This window comes from Brachyhypopomus gauderio, chromosome 1 (assembly GCF_052324685.1).
Source record: "Brachyhypopomus gauderio isolate BG-103 chromosome 1, BGAUD_0.2, whole genome shotgun sequence".
Classification (NCBI taxonomy): Eukaryota; Metazoa; Chordata; class Actinopteri; order Gymnotiformes; family Hypopomidae; genus Brachyhypopomus; species Brachyhypopomus gauderio.
The window spans coordinates 19,582,207-19,600,252 of record NC_135211.1 but is presented as its reverse complement, the minus strand read 5'-3'; the positions used below and the strand labels follow the sequence as shown (position 1 = coordinate 19,600,252).

General features: G+C 41.5%; 1 long non-coding RNA gene across 1 annotated transcript; it reads right to left on the bottom strand.

Moving 5' to 3' along the window:
- Positions 1-543: 543 nt before the first annotated feature.
- Positions 544-17,607, bottom strand: LOC143526898 (uncharacterized). The gene is made up of 3 exons (XR_013133986.1): positions 17,500-17,607; positions 16,613-16,685; positions 544-760 (listed from the first exon to the last, which is right to left on the bottom strand). It is a non-coding gene; the product is annotated as an uncharacterized LOC143526898 (long non-coding RNA).
- Between the last annotated feature and the right edge of the window lie 439 nt (positions 17,608-18,046).

Genomic DNA, 18,046 nt, shown 5'->3' with positions numbered 1-18,046 from the left:
TTGTTTTTTGAAATTATGCAAATAACAAGAGCATCAGGTATTTATGAAGTTGATTTAGAGTACATAGAGTACTAAATAAACTAAACCCTAGCCTGAACATTTCTGTCTCCATGTGAGAAATGTTGGTATTTTACAACAAAGAGAAAGCCAATAGGGAATTCAATAACAATGTAAATAGATTAAAATATTTAGGGGGTTGCTATAATTTCATCACAATCCAGGGAGCTAGAACCTTTGAATGAAGATAACTCCTCATGTTGGTTATTTAATATCCATTTCAAAGCTATTGCAGCACTTTCTTAGTTTAAGTATTTTTTATTCCAGAAATCTCCAGATAATAATCAAGCTGAGATGTTCTTTCAGTGTGAATGAGTAACAATATCCTACTCCATGTGTGACTTGTGTGTGTATCCTGGAGTCCAAGAAAACTGGCAAGCATCTGAAACAACATGGAGCTGGTAGAGCAGGTAAAGCAGGGGCTGGAGCTGGTGGAGCAGGTGCTGAAGCTGGTGGAGCAAGTGGTGGAGCTAGTGGAGCTGTGGGAGCAGGGGCTAGAGCTAGTGGAGCTGTGGGAGCCGGGGCTGGAGCTGGTGGAGCAGGCGGTGGAGCTGTGGGAGCAGGGACTGGAGCTGTGGGAGCAGGGACTGGAGATGGTGCAGCAGGTGGAGCAGGGATTGGAGGTGGTGGAGCAGAGGCTGGAGCTGGTCAAGCAGGTGGAGTAGGGGCTGGTGGAGTAAGCTGCCTTCCCTCTACTAGGAACCTGTAAGTACATATTCATGTATATAATAGGACAGGGAGACTAACTAATAACTGGAGATATGCAGTTAGCAGAGGGATACTTCAACTATGGAGCATGCATTTCTATTATGATTGTGCATAAACATAGAAATGTGCTTCTACCACTAGTAGTACCACTATTATATACCAACATGATGTGGATTGTGACCAGACTGGCATTACTTTACATATTATTGTATAAATACCTTTGTTTTTTGCTAAATAACAGAGAACTCCAATTATAGATTCAGTCAGTACAAGCCATCTGTTAAGCGTCACAAAAAATAAAAATATTTAAGGACACAGATATTTGTTAAATGGGCCTCCAATTAATTTTAATAACTCACACTTCATCACATTAAGACATGTTCAGCTGCAATTACAATTAACAATATATTCAAAAACAGCACACCAACCGACTAGGAATTCAGCACACCAGCCCACTACGAGTCCAATACACCAACCCCCTACAAGTCCAGCACACCAACCGACTACGGGTCCAACACACCAACCGACTAAGGGTCCAACACACCAACCGACTAGGAATCCAGCACACCAACCCCCTACAAGTCCAGCACACCAACCGACTACGGGTCCAGCACACCAACCGACTACGGGTCCAACACACCAACCGACTAAGGGTCCAACACACCAACCGACTAGGAATCCAGCACACCAACCCCCTACAAGTCCAGCACACCAACCGACTACGGGTCCAACACACCAACCGACTACGGGTCCAACACACCAACCGACTAGGAATCCAGCACACCAACCCACTATGAGTCCAGCACACCAACCCCCTACAAGTCCAACACACCAACCGACTACGGGTCCAACACACCAACCGACTATGTGTCCAGCACACCAACCGACTGTGTTCAGCACACCAACCCCCTACAAGTTTAAACCCACCCACAGCAATCCAGCACACGCACCCTATAACAGTGCTTATATTCTCTTATATTCATTACATTCTTCTCAAACTCATTATCCATAGCCTTTGGAAGACACCAAGTACTGATTAAACTCTTCACAATAGAACTATATATTTGGCTAATAGGAAGCACTGCCACTTAAATGATAACACTTCATTTGATATCAGTGTTAATGAACTCTGTTTTGATACAATAGAGCTAAGAAAGACCATAAAACATATCATATTATGATGAACTGAACTAAGGAGGAGATTAGAAGGAAACACTCAGTGCAAAGGGTAAGTGCTTTTATAAACGTTTGTTGAGATACCAAGAAGAAAAAAATCAAGCAGCTTCTGGAATGGTGAAAATAACAGCATGTGAGATTATGTTAAATAATAGCTATGTAGGATTATGTTAAATATCTCAAATCCACCTGTTTTGTATCTCAGGTTAAAGTACCTAAAAGTTTATTAGCAACTATATTCAAATTTCAAATAAATAAACATTACATTATTGAAATTCCGGCCAGTATACACTTATTAGGGGGACGCCAGAAATGAAATGGATTTAGAATGGAGAACAGACCGAGTTTAGAAATTTCTCATAATTATGTTTTGTAAAACCACAACAAATAATTTGCATTTAAAATATATACATACACATAAATAAATTAAATAAATAAATGCATGTTTTCTATGTATAACTGAAAATAATATATTAGGTCACATTGAGCTGCAAATTGTTCACATGCACCAGTAAGGGACAAAGAGAAATAATCCTGAATAATCCAGAAGTGAGAGCATGACACCTGCCATTGATGCCATCTTGAAGAGCACAGACCTAATGAATCCAGCCATCAATTTGACCCCATGGGGTATTAAATTGCCTACTATGGAGGTCTCCACCCATTACCAGCATGGAGGTGTGTGGTACTGAGCAGAGCAGAGAGGTGTGGTACTGAGCAGACAGGTATGTGGTACTGAGCAGAGCAGACAGGTGTGTGGTACTGAGCAGAGCAGAGAGGTGTCTGGTACTGAGCATACAGGTATGTGGTACTGAGCAGAGCAGACAGGTGTGTGGTACTGAGCACTATATTATAATGCTGATCTTTGCATCCTCACCCACTTGCATCAAAATGGTATAGATCATATTTCCGAGAACTCAAGGATTCAATGCACATGCTCACACACACACACACACACACACACACACACACACACACACAGCACATATCAGCCTGATCTCCTTATACATCGAACATGTGATTATGAATCTTAGGTGTATTGAAATTCTGTCCATTGAATTGGTCAGATATTACAGAGGTTGTCATGGCAGCATAGTATTCTATTTCAGGTGGCCAGTAGCTCAGCCATTTTCTGTGACTGTTAACATGCTGGGGTCTGTGTGTGTGTGTGGGGGGGGGGGGGGGGGGGGGGGTGGTATTTCAATCACCAGAGAAATATCAGTTCATCAGAACAGCTTGCTGAATGGTGATTGGCCTGATAATCGTCTAAGATGTGTGTGGAAATCAGGAAAATTCAATAGAGGTGTGATTGTGCAATCATTACAGGGCAGGGGAGCCACTAAGAGCTATTTCTCAGATCCTTTTGTGCACACCAACTCACTCACACACACACACACATACCTTGTCGTTACTTCTGTATCTGACCCAGGCTGTTTAATAATCCAAATCAGATATTTAAGGTTCTGCCCGACAAACTGATTCACAGTGAGTCATCAGGACTTGAGAACAGAACTCACAATGGTCACCCAACGTACATGGGCAGTGCAGCTCCAGATAATGATGTGTGTATTCCCTGATGTGCAGTCAGTTATCAGAGAGATTGGCATTTTCCTTTGGACTTTCTGTTTTTTCCATGTCAGGAAACTGGGAGACATTATGCAGTCCTGTAATCTTCATCACAGCATTGTTTTATCATGTGCTTTCACATCCACTAAGATAATCACTATGACATTATTCAGAATTTTATCTATTATGTTGTGTTTGATGTTCACAAATAGTGTGTTGAGTGCAGGGTGTCCTGCCTGTGGTGGACGGGTTGAGCCTCTAGTGTGGCTGAAATGAGGCGGACAGTATGGCTGCCGCGCTGTAGTGCTCTGTTAGGAGGGAGATCCATCTTGTGGAAGAATGATTAAAATTCTAATTGTATAGTCTGCTATACGCACAGACTCATTTGTCATCAGGCAGAGCAGTGACTCTGGGTTGGTGGAAATGCTGTCGGACTTTCCTGCCTCACCAGCCACTCTTCATGGAAGCATAAATCAAAGATGACTTCCGTTCCCTCCTACATGTTAGAGGAAACCGAACTGCATCCAAACTGTCATGATGGGCCAGGAATAATTATAAGCAGTTTAGCATGTCTGTGTGTTCATTCTCTGAATGGATAGTACAGTTTCCAACTATGTAGTTTAAAGATGGGGTCAGCGGTTAAACCCTTGGACACATTATAACATTAGAATTATATAAATATATTTTTTGAAATGTTGGTGAAACAGGCCATATAGAAATATATGAATCTGACAAACTATATATATTTTAAGAAATATATATCTGTGGCTTTCTCTTAGATCTTAGACTTCTAGCACAATATTGTTATATCATGTATTATTGTGTCATCGGTCAGCTGTTTAGTCTGTAGGATGAGGCTCAAGAAACCCTGTTGGGTATATTACACAGATTACACTAAATGTGATTCCTCTAGCACACCTAGATTGATCATCCACAACACAAACACCAGTGACAGGTGACATGAATAACACTGATGATCTCATTACGTTAGAGCCCCTCAAGTAGTGGGATATATTACTTTGAATATTACCACACTGTGAAGGCTGTAGGATGCTATGGTTGGAGCATCTTCAAAATGGCATTGTAGGTTGTTCCCGTTATGCAGTGGTAAATTTCTAACAAAGCTGGTGTTCAGGACTTCGTGATGGAATGGGTGCCCAAGGCGCACTGTGTTAGGGTTAGCAGTGGGGAACCGTCAGGGCCCTCTACGCCCTCTCAGAGGGCCTAACATATTCTTAAAACATTATATATATAATTATCCAATTTTATTTTATCTATTTACAGTTTTACAAACGACATCGAAACAATTACAAAAATATAAGCAAATAAAATATTCACCTGTGTCTATTCAATCTGTGTTGGAAGGTGAGGGGTTAAGTGGAAGCCTGTGAGCCTGTGTCTCCCCCTATCAGGACTGTGATGCCCGCTGTTCGTTTACAGGGGGCCTGGCAGTTATAATTCAGCAATACCAATTTCAAATGACAGCAAAATTGACCAATCATATCTTCCCTCTTAGTGGGCGGGCTAAACTGTATGATAATTTCCACCCGCTGTGGCGATGCTAGCTGTCGTTAGCATACCACCGCTAGCTAGTTTCGATTCATTCCTTTGATGCCCTCGTGGGTTAGGCAGGGTTGCCGAGACACACGCATTTGACCGTTTTCACACGCTCTCACGCCACACTTCCGATATCTCACGCCGAAAAAAAATATCCAGTTTATTTACCTCAGATCCACATATATGATTCAATACGTTACTAGTTCGCTAGCTCTGGCGCCATCCACCGGCGATATAACACTGAATCTGTGTTATATCGCTGTGTTATATCGCCACACCCCCCCCCCCCCCCCCCCACCCCCCGCTCAACAAAATACACTCGCCACCGGTTCCAGGTTAAAATCTCAATCCAAGCGAACGTCAAAAGTTGGCAACCCTGGGTTAGGGTTAGTTTAGGGAAGGGTTAGGGTTATGGTTTGATTAGGGTAATGGTTAGGGTTAATTTAGTGTAGGGTTAAGCTGCCCAAGGGTTAGTAATAATAATAATAATAATAATCTTTATTTGTAGCCTATAGCACCTTTCATACATACATGTAACTCAAAGTGCTTTACAGTAGGCTATAAATACAAAGAAACATTAAAATGAGATAAGACAAAAAGACATTTGTCTTAAAATGTTAAGTTAAAAACATTAAAATAACATAAAAAGTAAAAAAGTAAAGTAAATAATATAATAAAAGTAAAGTAAATAAGATAAAACTATTAAGATAGAGTTTCTTAACTAAAAGCGGATCTAAACAGGAATGTTTTGAGACTGCTCTTAAAACTATGCAGGGATGCAGGGCCGGCCCTTCCATTAGGCGATATAGGCAAATGCTAGGGGCGCCGGCTGTCCAGGGGGGCGCTCGCGTGCATGCGTTTTTTTGTTTTTTTTTTAACAAATGAACAATTAATAAATGTGAAAACAAGCAAAGTCCACATAATTTCATTGTTTAATAATATTAGTCAAATTAATCATTCTTATAATAACAACACACGACACCTATCACCCGCGCGCCAACCTGGCCAACCCGCCCTCCCCCGCGCGCTCTGCGCACCTCGTTACTGTTTCTCTGTACACCACAGAGTGAGTGACATCTCCCTGCAAAGACGTCAAAAAGGCAGAAGTCCTCTGGTGCCCAGGGTAGAAAAATGAGAAACGTGGAGGAGGAAAGGCGGCAAAAAACAGGTAATATAATGGTAATATGTGGTGAATTAACACTATACCATTGGCGAAGTGTCAGGGACTTCAACGCCTTCTCTGAAGGTTAATTGATCTTAAAAAGGATGCTTTATCTATTATATGTAATATATGTTAATAACGCTTCACCAATAATTTGTATTTTTCCTATAAATCGGCTTTCAAATCCACTTTTCGTACTTGTGCTTGAAAAAAACCTCAGCGGTGAAATAAAAAATCAACCAATCAGAATATTTCACACCGTTGTTTCTAGGTAAAAGAGAGAAAGGCCCTTTTACTTGGAAAGCTTTTATTATAGATTGGCAGTTTTATCAACCAATCATATTATCGAATTAGAATCGTGGGGGCGTGCTCCAATGGTCTCTCATTTTTATTTGAAACAAATCCAAAATGTTGCCAATCTGTAGCTGTTGTGTTTTTCTTTGAAACCAGCTCGCTTGACTCACAACTAACACTCAATCGTCATTGTGGTTTTTCCCCTCTGTATGATCTTAGTGAAAACCGCCACTGTCATCATACTGCCCAATCCTAGTAGGTGCTATGATTAGCTTAGCTTAAAATAAATATATACTACTCCTCTGTTCATTGCGGATGCACTGCAATAATAATGTTGCAGTAGGCAAATTGCCCTGATTTGCACTGGTGGTAGTTGTTGTTTTTAATTTATTTTTTTTATTTATTATTGATATTTAAAAGTTGTTCTCTGGACTACGTTATGTAAAATAGTTTTAAAATATTTTTTGTGCAACACCTTTATATTTATTGCTTGTTATATGGTAATATTTAAGTCATTTGCTTTTTATTTGTTTCTTTAATAGTGACACAATCAACCCGATGATTGAAGATACAGGGGGCACCAACCAAAATCTCGCCTAGGGCACCACATTGGTCAGGGCCGGCTCTGCAGGGATGAAATGCCTCTGAGCTCTTCAGGAAGAGAATTCCAGAGCTTTGGGCCATAGTGGCTAAAAGCACCCTCACCAATCTTTAATCGGCTTTTAGGAATCACCAGTAGATTACTATTTGAAGACCTGAGAGACCTGACTGGAACATATTTAACCATCATTTCACTCAGGTAAAGAGGGGCAAGACCATGAAGACATTTAAAAACCATGACTAGAACCTTAAAATCTATTCTAAAGCTGACAGGTAACCAGTGCAGTGAGTGGAGTGCAGGTGTAATATGATCTCTCTTTCTCCTGCGGGTCAGAACCCTTGCAGCCTCGTTCTGAACTCGCTGTAGGTGCGAAATAGAGCTCTTTGGAAGAGCAGATAGAACAGCGTTACAATAATCTAGCCTAGATGTGATAAATGCATGGACAAGTTTTTCACTGTCAGCAGGAGAGAGCATATCTATGACCTTAGCGATGTTTCGAAGATGAAAGTAAGCTGTCTTGCATGTTGTCATGATGTGTGATTTGAAGCAGAGCTCATTATCAAAGGTGACGCCCAGGTTCTTAACACATTGTCTGGCATTCAGATTCATTTGATTTAAATAAGTCTGGACATCATTCCTTTGTGAATCACTGCCAAGAACAAGAACCTCTGTCTTCTGTTTATTTAACTGCAGAAAATTGTCAGACATCCATGTCTGTATATCATCTATGCAGTCAAACAGTGAGCAAATTGATTTTAGGGCTTTAGGTTCTAGCGAAATATAAAGTTGAGTGTCATCTGCATATTGATGATAACTAATACCATGTTTATTAATGATGTGTGGTAACGGAAGCATATATAGGTTGAATAGTAACGGCCCAAGAATTGATCCTTGGGGGACGCCACAAGTTATTTTTTGACGTGTGGAGGAAGAGGTACCTAATGCTACATAGTAATCACGCCCAGTTAGGTATGATCTAAACCAGTCTAAGACTAAGCCACTAAAGCCTACCCAGCTCTGTAGTCGATCAAGAAGTATTTCATGATCAACGGTGTCAAAAGCGGCGCTTAAATCTAGCAGAGAAAGGACTGAGAGTTTGCCTGCATCCTTATTCAATCTCAAGTCATTTACTACCAGTGCTGTGGAGAGCTCTGAAACCAGATTGAAAAGTGTCATTTATTTGATTTACTTTGACATAGTCATTCAACTGGATTGACGCTACTTTTTCAATTATTTTGCTAAGAAAGGAAAGGTTAAATATAGGTCGATAATTATTAAGAATTGTGGGATCAAGATTTCTGTTCTTTAATAATGGTTTAACCATTGCAGTTTTAAGAATTTTAGGGAATTAGGTTCCCTAGGTGTTAGGTGTTAGGGTTAAAATGCCCAAAGGTTAGGGATTACGGTTAGGAGTTAGGGTTAAGGTGCCTGAGGGTTAGGGTTGGAGTTAGGTGTTGGGGTTAAGGTGCCCTAAGGGTAGGGTTGGGGTTAGGAGTTAGTTCATGGGAAGTGAAGGCTTGCTCATCTGGTCCAGTCCCACAGTACTGAAAAATGTAAAGTTGGCTATGATGGTAAGGTGTCAGAATACACCATGTGTTGCAGATAGTCTGGTCTCAGTAATATTTTCTTTACATTATGTAAACGGTCTGGTGTGTGCCTGTGTGTGTTGCTTAACATATGCACAATTTGAATGCAAGCCAGCAGCAACAATGTGTTGGGTAGTATTATAATAATGGTAATATTTTGCTGGGAAACCCAGGGACCTGGCAGTCGAGTTGAGGTCAGTACTCTGTGCAGGCCTGTTAAGTTCTTCCACACCAAACGCACTCAAACGCACTCGCAAGATCTTTATGGACCTTGTTTTCTGCACTAGTGCACAGTCATGTTGGAACAAGGAGTTGTGCACAAATTGTTCCCTAAAGTTGGCAGTATGAAATTGTCCAAAATCTCTTGGTATGTATGTCTTGGTAACATCCTACACCATAATTTCCCCTCCACCAAAGTATACAATCCCACACCATAATCTCCCCTCAACCAAACTAAACAACCCCACACCATAATCTCCCCGATATTATCTCTGCTCTAGAGTACAGTGGCAGCGTGCTTTATACCACTGCATTCAAAACTTTGTAATGGGCTTGGTGATGTGAGGCTTGGTGATTTAAGGCTTGGTGATGTGAGGCTTGGTGATTTAAATGGTGATGTACAGCTTGGCGATTTAAGGCTTGGTGATGTGAGGCTTGGATGCAGCTGGGCAGCCATGGATACCCATTCCATGATGCTCTCTGTTTTTGAGCTAATCTGAAGGCCACATAAAGTTTGCAGGTCTGTGGTGATCAGCTCTGCAGGAAGTTGGTGACCTCTGCGCACTATGACCCTCAGCATCCACTAACCCTGCTCTGTCATTTAAAGTGACCTTCCACTGAGATTTATGCTTCCATGATAGATAGACAGATACTTAAAGGTCAGACAACCTCAGAAAAATAAAACCAAGAAATTCATAACAGCCCAGAAACAAGGATTCTCTTTTGAACAGATGCCAAACACTTGCATGCAGACAAAACAACCTACAGGGCAATGGACAGGGAAACATGATGGTCAATGTACCATGTATCATCAACCTCCACCCTAAAGAACATTGTCTCTGCACATGGTGAAAATCTCCTGCTTATGTTCATTGTCCTTTACGCTGCCCAGTATTATTATACACATATGGTGCACATTACAGTGTGGCGTATCAATGCAGGTCTGTATGCTTGAGTCATCCCCTCATACAAAGTTTAGAAGCACAAATTTGTCTTGAAGCATGTTCAATCTCAGGGTTTGTAAATGGGAAAATCTTGCTTATTCTGCTTTGCAATGCATTAGCTAACTGTAAGTCCTTGTGCAAATGACATTTACATATCAAAATATAGAATTGCTTATGGTGTCAGAGTTGCATTTGACTATTTACATATACAGTATACATTGCCACAAACACCCACCCTTACATCAGACAGTAGGCCTCCAGCAAAAAGAGCACTGAACTTTGGGAAGACTCATCCTTTTAGAAGTCAGCATGTCTCAGAACAGCAAACAGCTCCCATGAGCCTCTATGCATATTTTAACATTTTGAACATGAGTGGGATAATAAAATTCAAAGAAAAAAGACTCAGATAGTGGGAGGAATTAAAGTGGAGGTAAATAAATGAAGAGTGGAAAGACATCCCTCAGGCAACATCTGGTGGTGTGGTCAACAACAGAAAACATCAGATGGGGAACATAAAGATATGCAAATTGTGAAGGAGAGTGAGGGTGCTGAGTAATGGTTAGAGAGAGATTGCTGAGTGATGGTTAGGAGAGGGTGCTGATTAATGGGGAGTTTCTGTACCAGCCAAAACATCAGAGAGGGCAAACGGGACACTGAAATACTGGCAAATGTCAGCTCACATGTGTGTAGTTTGACCTGTGTGTGTCACGGTACAGCCCCTGACCCCTCCCCTTTGGGCGTGTGTTTATGTTGTCTACGTCTAGATGTCTGCGTCTGTGGATCTTCGTGGGTGTGGATGTGTCTGAGTGTGTTCATCGGTCTCACCTGTGGCTCGTCTCGTGATCACTCGGGGCTTATGTGGTTTGTTTATTTAATGTGCGTTCGCGCAGTGTCCCGTGCTCGTCTTTGTGAGAGTCATAGATGTGTGAATGTTATACGTGCGCTGTCTGCGCTTATTTGTATTTAAAATAAAAGTGACGTTTGTCCAAAATCATTGGACTCATGCCTCGTCCATCTCCCTGCACCCAGTGTCACAGTGTGTAAAGTACGACCTGTGTGTAGAAGGTGTGCAAGTAGTACCTGTGAATATCAGACATGTTTTGATGAATGTAACTATTTATTATAGACATCGGTTATATTGGTCCGTATAGTGAAAAATTGCATGTAACTTTAAAATTCCAAACTAAATATTCCCTCTAGCATAAATTTTGAGCACCTTAACGGAGCTGTGCAGGGGTGTCAGAGAGGGGCCCAATCTATAAGAGTCTTCGGTGGCATGTTAGCACTTCATTTAAAATGTTGCCCTGGCCTTAAAGGGCAGGCAGCAACAGAGGGGGGCTCAATATTCTGAATATAGGGGGCTAAGCAGGGTGAATATTCCAGCTTATTAATGCAGTCTCACAACCTCAGATTAATGCCACATGTTGATTTTCTGCCCTTCTTTGTGTCACAGCAGTTCAGAGGAAGTTGGGAAGATGGGAGAGGTGGTGTCCTCCACCCGTGACAGGCTCTTATGCCTGCAGATGTGAAAAATGTCCCAGTGTGTGAGAGCATAGGGCTGCATTCAACACCTTCAGCATCTGCCTGTCTCCACTAAGCTTATAGTTATAACTTAACCAGCCAAGCTATGAAAGTCTGATCATTAATAATAAACAGACAGGGGTAAAAGAGAAATAAATCTGTTATATAAATCTTGCTTCGGAGGAGGCAGTTTGGTCTAATTTCTTGGGAATATATTTACCCCTTCCCTACCCCTCTAGGTCGGAGTAAATCTGTTGTGTTCATGTATTATTGATGGCAGCAAAGTTAAACCACAAGAGAAAGCATGAATTCTCCAGCACAGCTGAACCTGAGTCCATGGAATCTCCACACTAAACAGTTTTTTTTTATTTATGAAAGCAAGTGAGAATGTTCTAGAATTCCTGGCCTCAACAAAATTAGGTCACCTTTTAAGTTTTGGAGCTGACTCAATGACACACTTGGGTGAAATATAGTTTTACCTCATCTTATTAACCATTTAGCCTCCCCCTTCATTAGCCAACACCCCTCCCCTTAACTCTCTCACACACACACACACACGCACGCACACACACACACACACACACACACACATACTTCTGGGTCAGGTGTAATGGGGAAAGGTGACTTTGGCACAGTGATCCATCTCCCTTCAGGCTCCACCTGCATGGCAGACACCTGCTCCAATGACCTTTCTGACCACGTTATTTCTCTTAGCCACTGTACTGCCCTAGCTACCAGTGGCGACAGATTCCCTTTCATAGCCAGAGGGCAGCCTGAAGTCTGGTCGGTTTCACCTACATGAAACCCATGGGAATAAACTCTTACACACTGAAGGGCACTGAGCCTGTGTGGGGACATTTAGGAATACAGGCCTTTATAAGCCTTAAAGATGATTATGGCCATAAAGTGCCATAAAGGTGATTATGGATGTAGCTGACAGAGAACTGTGTAAATGAATGTGTGTGTGTAACAGCAAGACTTGTGTTTCACTTGGTCATCTAACTGTTCTGACTTTATGTCTGAAGAATATGATTCATATTTAAGATATGTGTTAACAGCAGTGCAAGCAAAATTATTCATGTGTGTAAATGAAATGAACCCATGGACTTGACACTATGGAAAAGCTCATAAGAAAAGCAAATAGCTGTCAGGAAAATGAGTTTTAAATTATTCACAATTCTGAGTTTATAGATTAAAATATGCACTTATTAGAAGCACATATACTTTGAAGTTCTTACTTGATAGAGCATTGATGAGACTAGAAACATCTGAAAAACAAATAGGTTTCCCAACGTGCCTACCTGGCCACCAGTAGCGAACCGTTTAAACCTGGCCACCAGTAGCGAACCATTAAACCTGGGCTCGCACCCACCCCCCGAAAAAAATAGTTTCTTCTCCTAATTAACTGCAATAAAGAAAAAAAAGAAAAGAATTGAGATGACAATACAGCTTTAGAAACGCAATAAACAATGACATCTGTGCTAGATAATTTCTTAAGCAAAATCTCCGTGTTCCTCGGAAGCGGAATATGTAAACGACGCGCACGAGGGCATCAAAGGAATAAATTGAAACTAGCTAGCGGTGGTAAACTAACTCCAGCTAGCGTCGCCACAGCGGGCGGAAATTATCATACAGTTAAGCCCGCCCACTAAGAGGGAAGATATGATTGGTCAATTTTACTGTCATTTGAAACTGGTATTGCGCTGAATTATAACTGAGGGCCCTCTGTAAATGAACAGCGAGATCACCAATCACCAACATTCTGCGGAGGCGTCACAATCCTGATAGGAGACACAGGCTCACAGGCTTCCACTTAACTAACCCCTCACGTTCCAACACAGATTGAATAGACACGGTCGAATAATTTATTTGCTTATATTTTTGTAATTGTTTAGATGTCAATTGTCAAATTGTAAGTAGATCAAATAAAACTGGATAAATTATATTATATATATTTTTGTTTTATGAATATTTTAGGCCCTCTGAGAGGGCGTAGAGGGCCATGACGGTTACCCACTGCTGGCCACACTCTTCCGGGCACCTTGGGCCTCTCCTCGGATGTTACAAAGCATTACATATCTTTTTTTTGTGTGTGACTTCTTGAAAAGGTATTGGCCAATATTACAGCTGAAAATAATTTTTTAAGATATGACTCGTCATTTTTGTAGGCAGTTACAAACATTTTCATACACACTGACAGAACTGTATGCATTACATTGGTTTGGAGATAGTGCACGGGTTTTAGGTTTGCACACTTTCTATTAAACCATCATTTTTCCCTGAGACTTGGCGTGATCGCTTCCTTTTCGTTGCTCACCCCTGCCCGTCACAGTCATATTAACCCTAACGCTACCCTCCCAGTATAGTGGCATATTATGCTGTCCAATGCAGTTCTTGTTCACATAGCCTTGGTTACAATGGTGCCTGAACATCTAGCCACAACCCCTAACCCTAATCCTTGGCTACAATGGTGTCTGAGCATCTAACCCTAATCCCTAACCCTTAACCCTTGGTTACAATGGTGCCTGAACATCTCTGTCAGTTTGGTTCTAGAATGCATTTGGTAAACTGATCATAATGGTCTCACAAAATGCCTGCAACTAAAACAACCTCAAGGGTTAGGGTAGGGAATTGTAGGGTGAAGTTTGTTTTGGTATTTTAGACAAACATCAGCCTAAATTTGACTCCTAATAGGGATTACAGCTGGTAATTGTTTGGACAGTTTGTTTTTCATTTCCATTTACAGACATCCTCCCTATACAAACAGTGTGTGGTGAGCCGATTCCTGTTAAATGTGTGTACCCAGTGTGGTGAGCCGATTCCTGTTAATGCATGTACCCACATACGGCAGGACAGCGTGAGGACAAATGACTGGAAAAGCAATTATGCTGCTTAAAAATGCCTGATGCTCTGATTACTATTGGTAATTGCTTCGCCAGATATATTTTCAAGGTCATATCCATCAATAGACGGTTGCAATTTGCACACTAATGTAAACATGCCCATGATTAACATGCTAGGATTTAATGGTCAACGTGCTAGGATTTAATAGTTTGGACATGTTCATAATCTAAGCTTATTATAGATAATCTATTACACTTCAAAGTGTCTGTGGAATCTACTTACACACTTCAAAGGCTGTGCTATCCATCCATCCATCTATCCATCCATCCATCCATCCATCCATCCAACCATCTCTTTGATGATGTTCCTGAGATCTGCTGGATCAGATTTCATGTTCCTTGTTTCTGATGTTGCTATCACTTATGGGATTGATATGTCTGACACTACAGCCCTCTTCTGCTGTTTGTCCACTACTGTTATTTTTGGGTGATTAGCCACTACTATTTTGGGGGTGTGATCTCAGATCCTCCTGCCCATTCTCAGCACAGATGTTCCTGTAAACTAAACCTGCCCCTCAGTTATGGAGTTCCATTTATCTGCTTGCTAGCATAAGGCTGAATATGGGGGTCCTGCCTGTGTGGTAGATCCCATGCTCTATTTATCTTGTATTCAGAGTTTGATCTTGTGCTGCCATGATTAGTGTCTCTGTGCTGTCTTTCAATCCACCATATTCCAGCGAGTAGTAGGATCCATGTCTGCTAATGTGATTGTTACTGGATCCTGTTCAGGAATGTACCTGTGGTCTTCTTTCAGGTTCAGTAACCTTTGGGCTTTGATGTTATGTGATCCCTCCTTCTCCCATATAGTTTTCCAGTAATGCTCAGTCTCCAGCTTTGGTGGGTCTGTCTGTATGCTATTACACTGCTACTGAGAGTACATTTTGGATGACTCATGGGAGAATGCCCTGTTTATCCTTTTTCTTCTTCTCTAGTCTATTTTTTTCAGGCAAGCAGTCACAGCTATTCATCTTTGCATGGCTATACCAAAGGCTTTGGTTATAGACAGCTGGCTGTGCTTCTCTAGTACCTTGACGTTTGTACCTTTCTGTAGTTGTAACAGGTGGATACTATTTCTCCATGTTGCCCTTACCTTGGCCTCCAAACTCCTTCTCCATAGAGGATAATCTCCTTCTCCATGGAGGTGCTTCTCCTTCTCCATGGAGGATACTCCCTTTCTCCATGGAGGATACTCTCCTTCTCCGTGGAGGATACTCCCTTTCTCCATGGAGGTGCTTCTCCTTGATGCTGTTAATCCTGTTGCCAAGCATTTCAAATATCCCTCTTGCTGTACCATATGTCAACTGGATGCCCTCAGCGATGGTGATAATATAGATCTATTATGCTGCATTCACATCTCCCAGCAGACTTTCAGGTTCTTCACTTAGTCTACGTGGTCTGCTACGACTGGTACCCAGTTTCGCCATGATCTTCCACCTGGTGTTCAGCTCTGATGTGACGGTTCATTGGGTCTTGGTTCCCAGTATCAGGGTGTAGGATGGTGACATCCCACTCTGACCTGGCTTCCTCTTGCCATAGCATTCATATTGTACATCATCCATTGCTCACTGTGACAACAGTCGCCATTTGTGTTTCTTGAAGATGTGGAAACATCCATAGTTCAAACATCCTCTGCATCATACATCCTCCCACAGTGGGGTTGCCTGCATAGTAACAATCCAACAGTCCTTTGTTCTCCACTCTTGCCCATGAGTGTCTTTATATATAAAGAAAAAAAGATCCTTATAGATGGCTGGTTTGCTAATACCTCATTTACAATTTACAACACAAATCTGGATTTATTGAAGTGCTTCTATACAACTATTCAGTCTTCTCACTGGTGTCATGAGGGCCTGAACATGAACAGAATTATTAGTGGAGAACAACTGAAACTTCCCATGAACAAAATCTCCTCAGTGCTCAGACTCTGCACATTTGTACTGGGATATAATTTCACCTGACATGCATAAATACTCCGTGGAGAAGGCCTGCACCACAATGAAATATGACACCACATCATTTTCAGAGAAACCAAATTGTGACAAACATGTCACTACATTATTCCCATAAACGCATTAGCTTTGCAATGGCGGCTCAGGTTGATGTAACGCATCTAAATTCTCTTCACTTTTTTTGACAGTGCCTGAGGTATGTGAGAAATGTGTTAACGAGGTGAGGGGGTCTGGCTCTCTTCCTCTTGCTTTAAGCCCGACTGGAAACACCGCCCAGGCCCTTAGAGAGAAACTTTTAATAAGAGCAGAAAAATAGTTTCCAGGGTGTCCTGTGAGTGTAGCTGTCAGAGTGCTGTCTCCCAGACTCACCAGCACAGCAGCACATTCTTCTGATGGAAATCTAACCGTGAACAAGGCTTGAACTGCTAAGAACTCTCCAGCTCTGGGCAAATGGTACAAGAAACAAAAACAACTTGGTGAAAAAGCAGAACCCAGCACACTACTGATGAATCCACACTACAACAGTAACAGGGAATAGTTTTTTTACAAAAGTTCCCCTTTGAGGAAAATGCATTTTAGAAATAGAAAGTTAAAATGTGCATGTCGTAACAAATTTGATACACTATTTTATATAAATGATTTTATTATAATCGGGGAAGAATGAGGAGAGAAGTGATAATCTAAAACTCACATTTTCTGTTTCTGTCTCTTCTTGTTTAAAACCCAGAGAAGGTCCCAAAAATATTGAAATATGCACTCGGGTATGCTTTGAAATCTATTGTAACAATTTAATCATAATGACAAAATGTCCAGATTTAAAATTCAAGGCTTAATTAAAAATCTTGATCATTATAACTCGGATTACTAAAAATGCCCTCAAACAGAATAGAACCTCATTAGTTAAGGAATATTAGGTGACACGCATTCAGTCTATAATGAATGATGTACGAGTCCTAAACTGGGTGTTACACTGTACAGCTTCACATATTGTTTTATTTCATTACATTTACAGTGTTTCACAAACATTCTTATCCAGCATGGCTTACATATTCAGAAGTGTGACAATACAGTGCTCTGGGAATAAACCGCTGACCTTGGTGCTGTTTACACCGTACTCTACCAGGTATGTCTTATACTTATTATATTACAGCTTTCAGAACTATCCTCTGTGCAACTGCATCACTTCCTGTCTGAACATTCACAATTTTGTGTAATTATCCTTTAGAATAAAGCAAGACCCTGAAATGAAAACTTACCAAAATGGTTCTGTGGCCTCTGGCCTTGGATCAGAATGCTTTACTGTTGAAACAAATACGTTCCTCTAAAAACAATGTGCAGTTCCACAGGGTGATACACACTACACAACCACTTTCATAAATGGATACTGTTTTTCTGTTTCCAAATGGAACATTAAAGGTTTGTGTGGAAAGAGAGAGAGAGAGAGAGAGAGAGAGAGAGAGAGAGAGAAAGAGAGAGAGAGAGAGAGAGAGAGAGAGAGAGAGAGAGAGAGAGAGAGAGAGAGAATGTAATAGAAAGCGCTTTAGTGGAGCCCCAGGGGGAGGAGCAGCAGAAAGAACTCTGACAGCTTCCTGCTTCACTGGCTCAAGACCACTGGGACTCTGTCTGGGTTCTAGCCCTTCAGCTACTGGACAAGGAGGAGGAGTGGAGTGGGGGCACAGTAGCGCCACCCACCCAAGGAGGAGGAGTGGAGTGGGGGCACAGTAGCGCCACCCACCCAAGGAGGAGGAGTGGAGTGGGGGCACAGTAGCACCACTCATCCAAGGAGGAGGAGTGGAGTGGGGG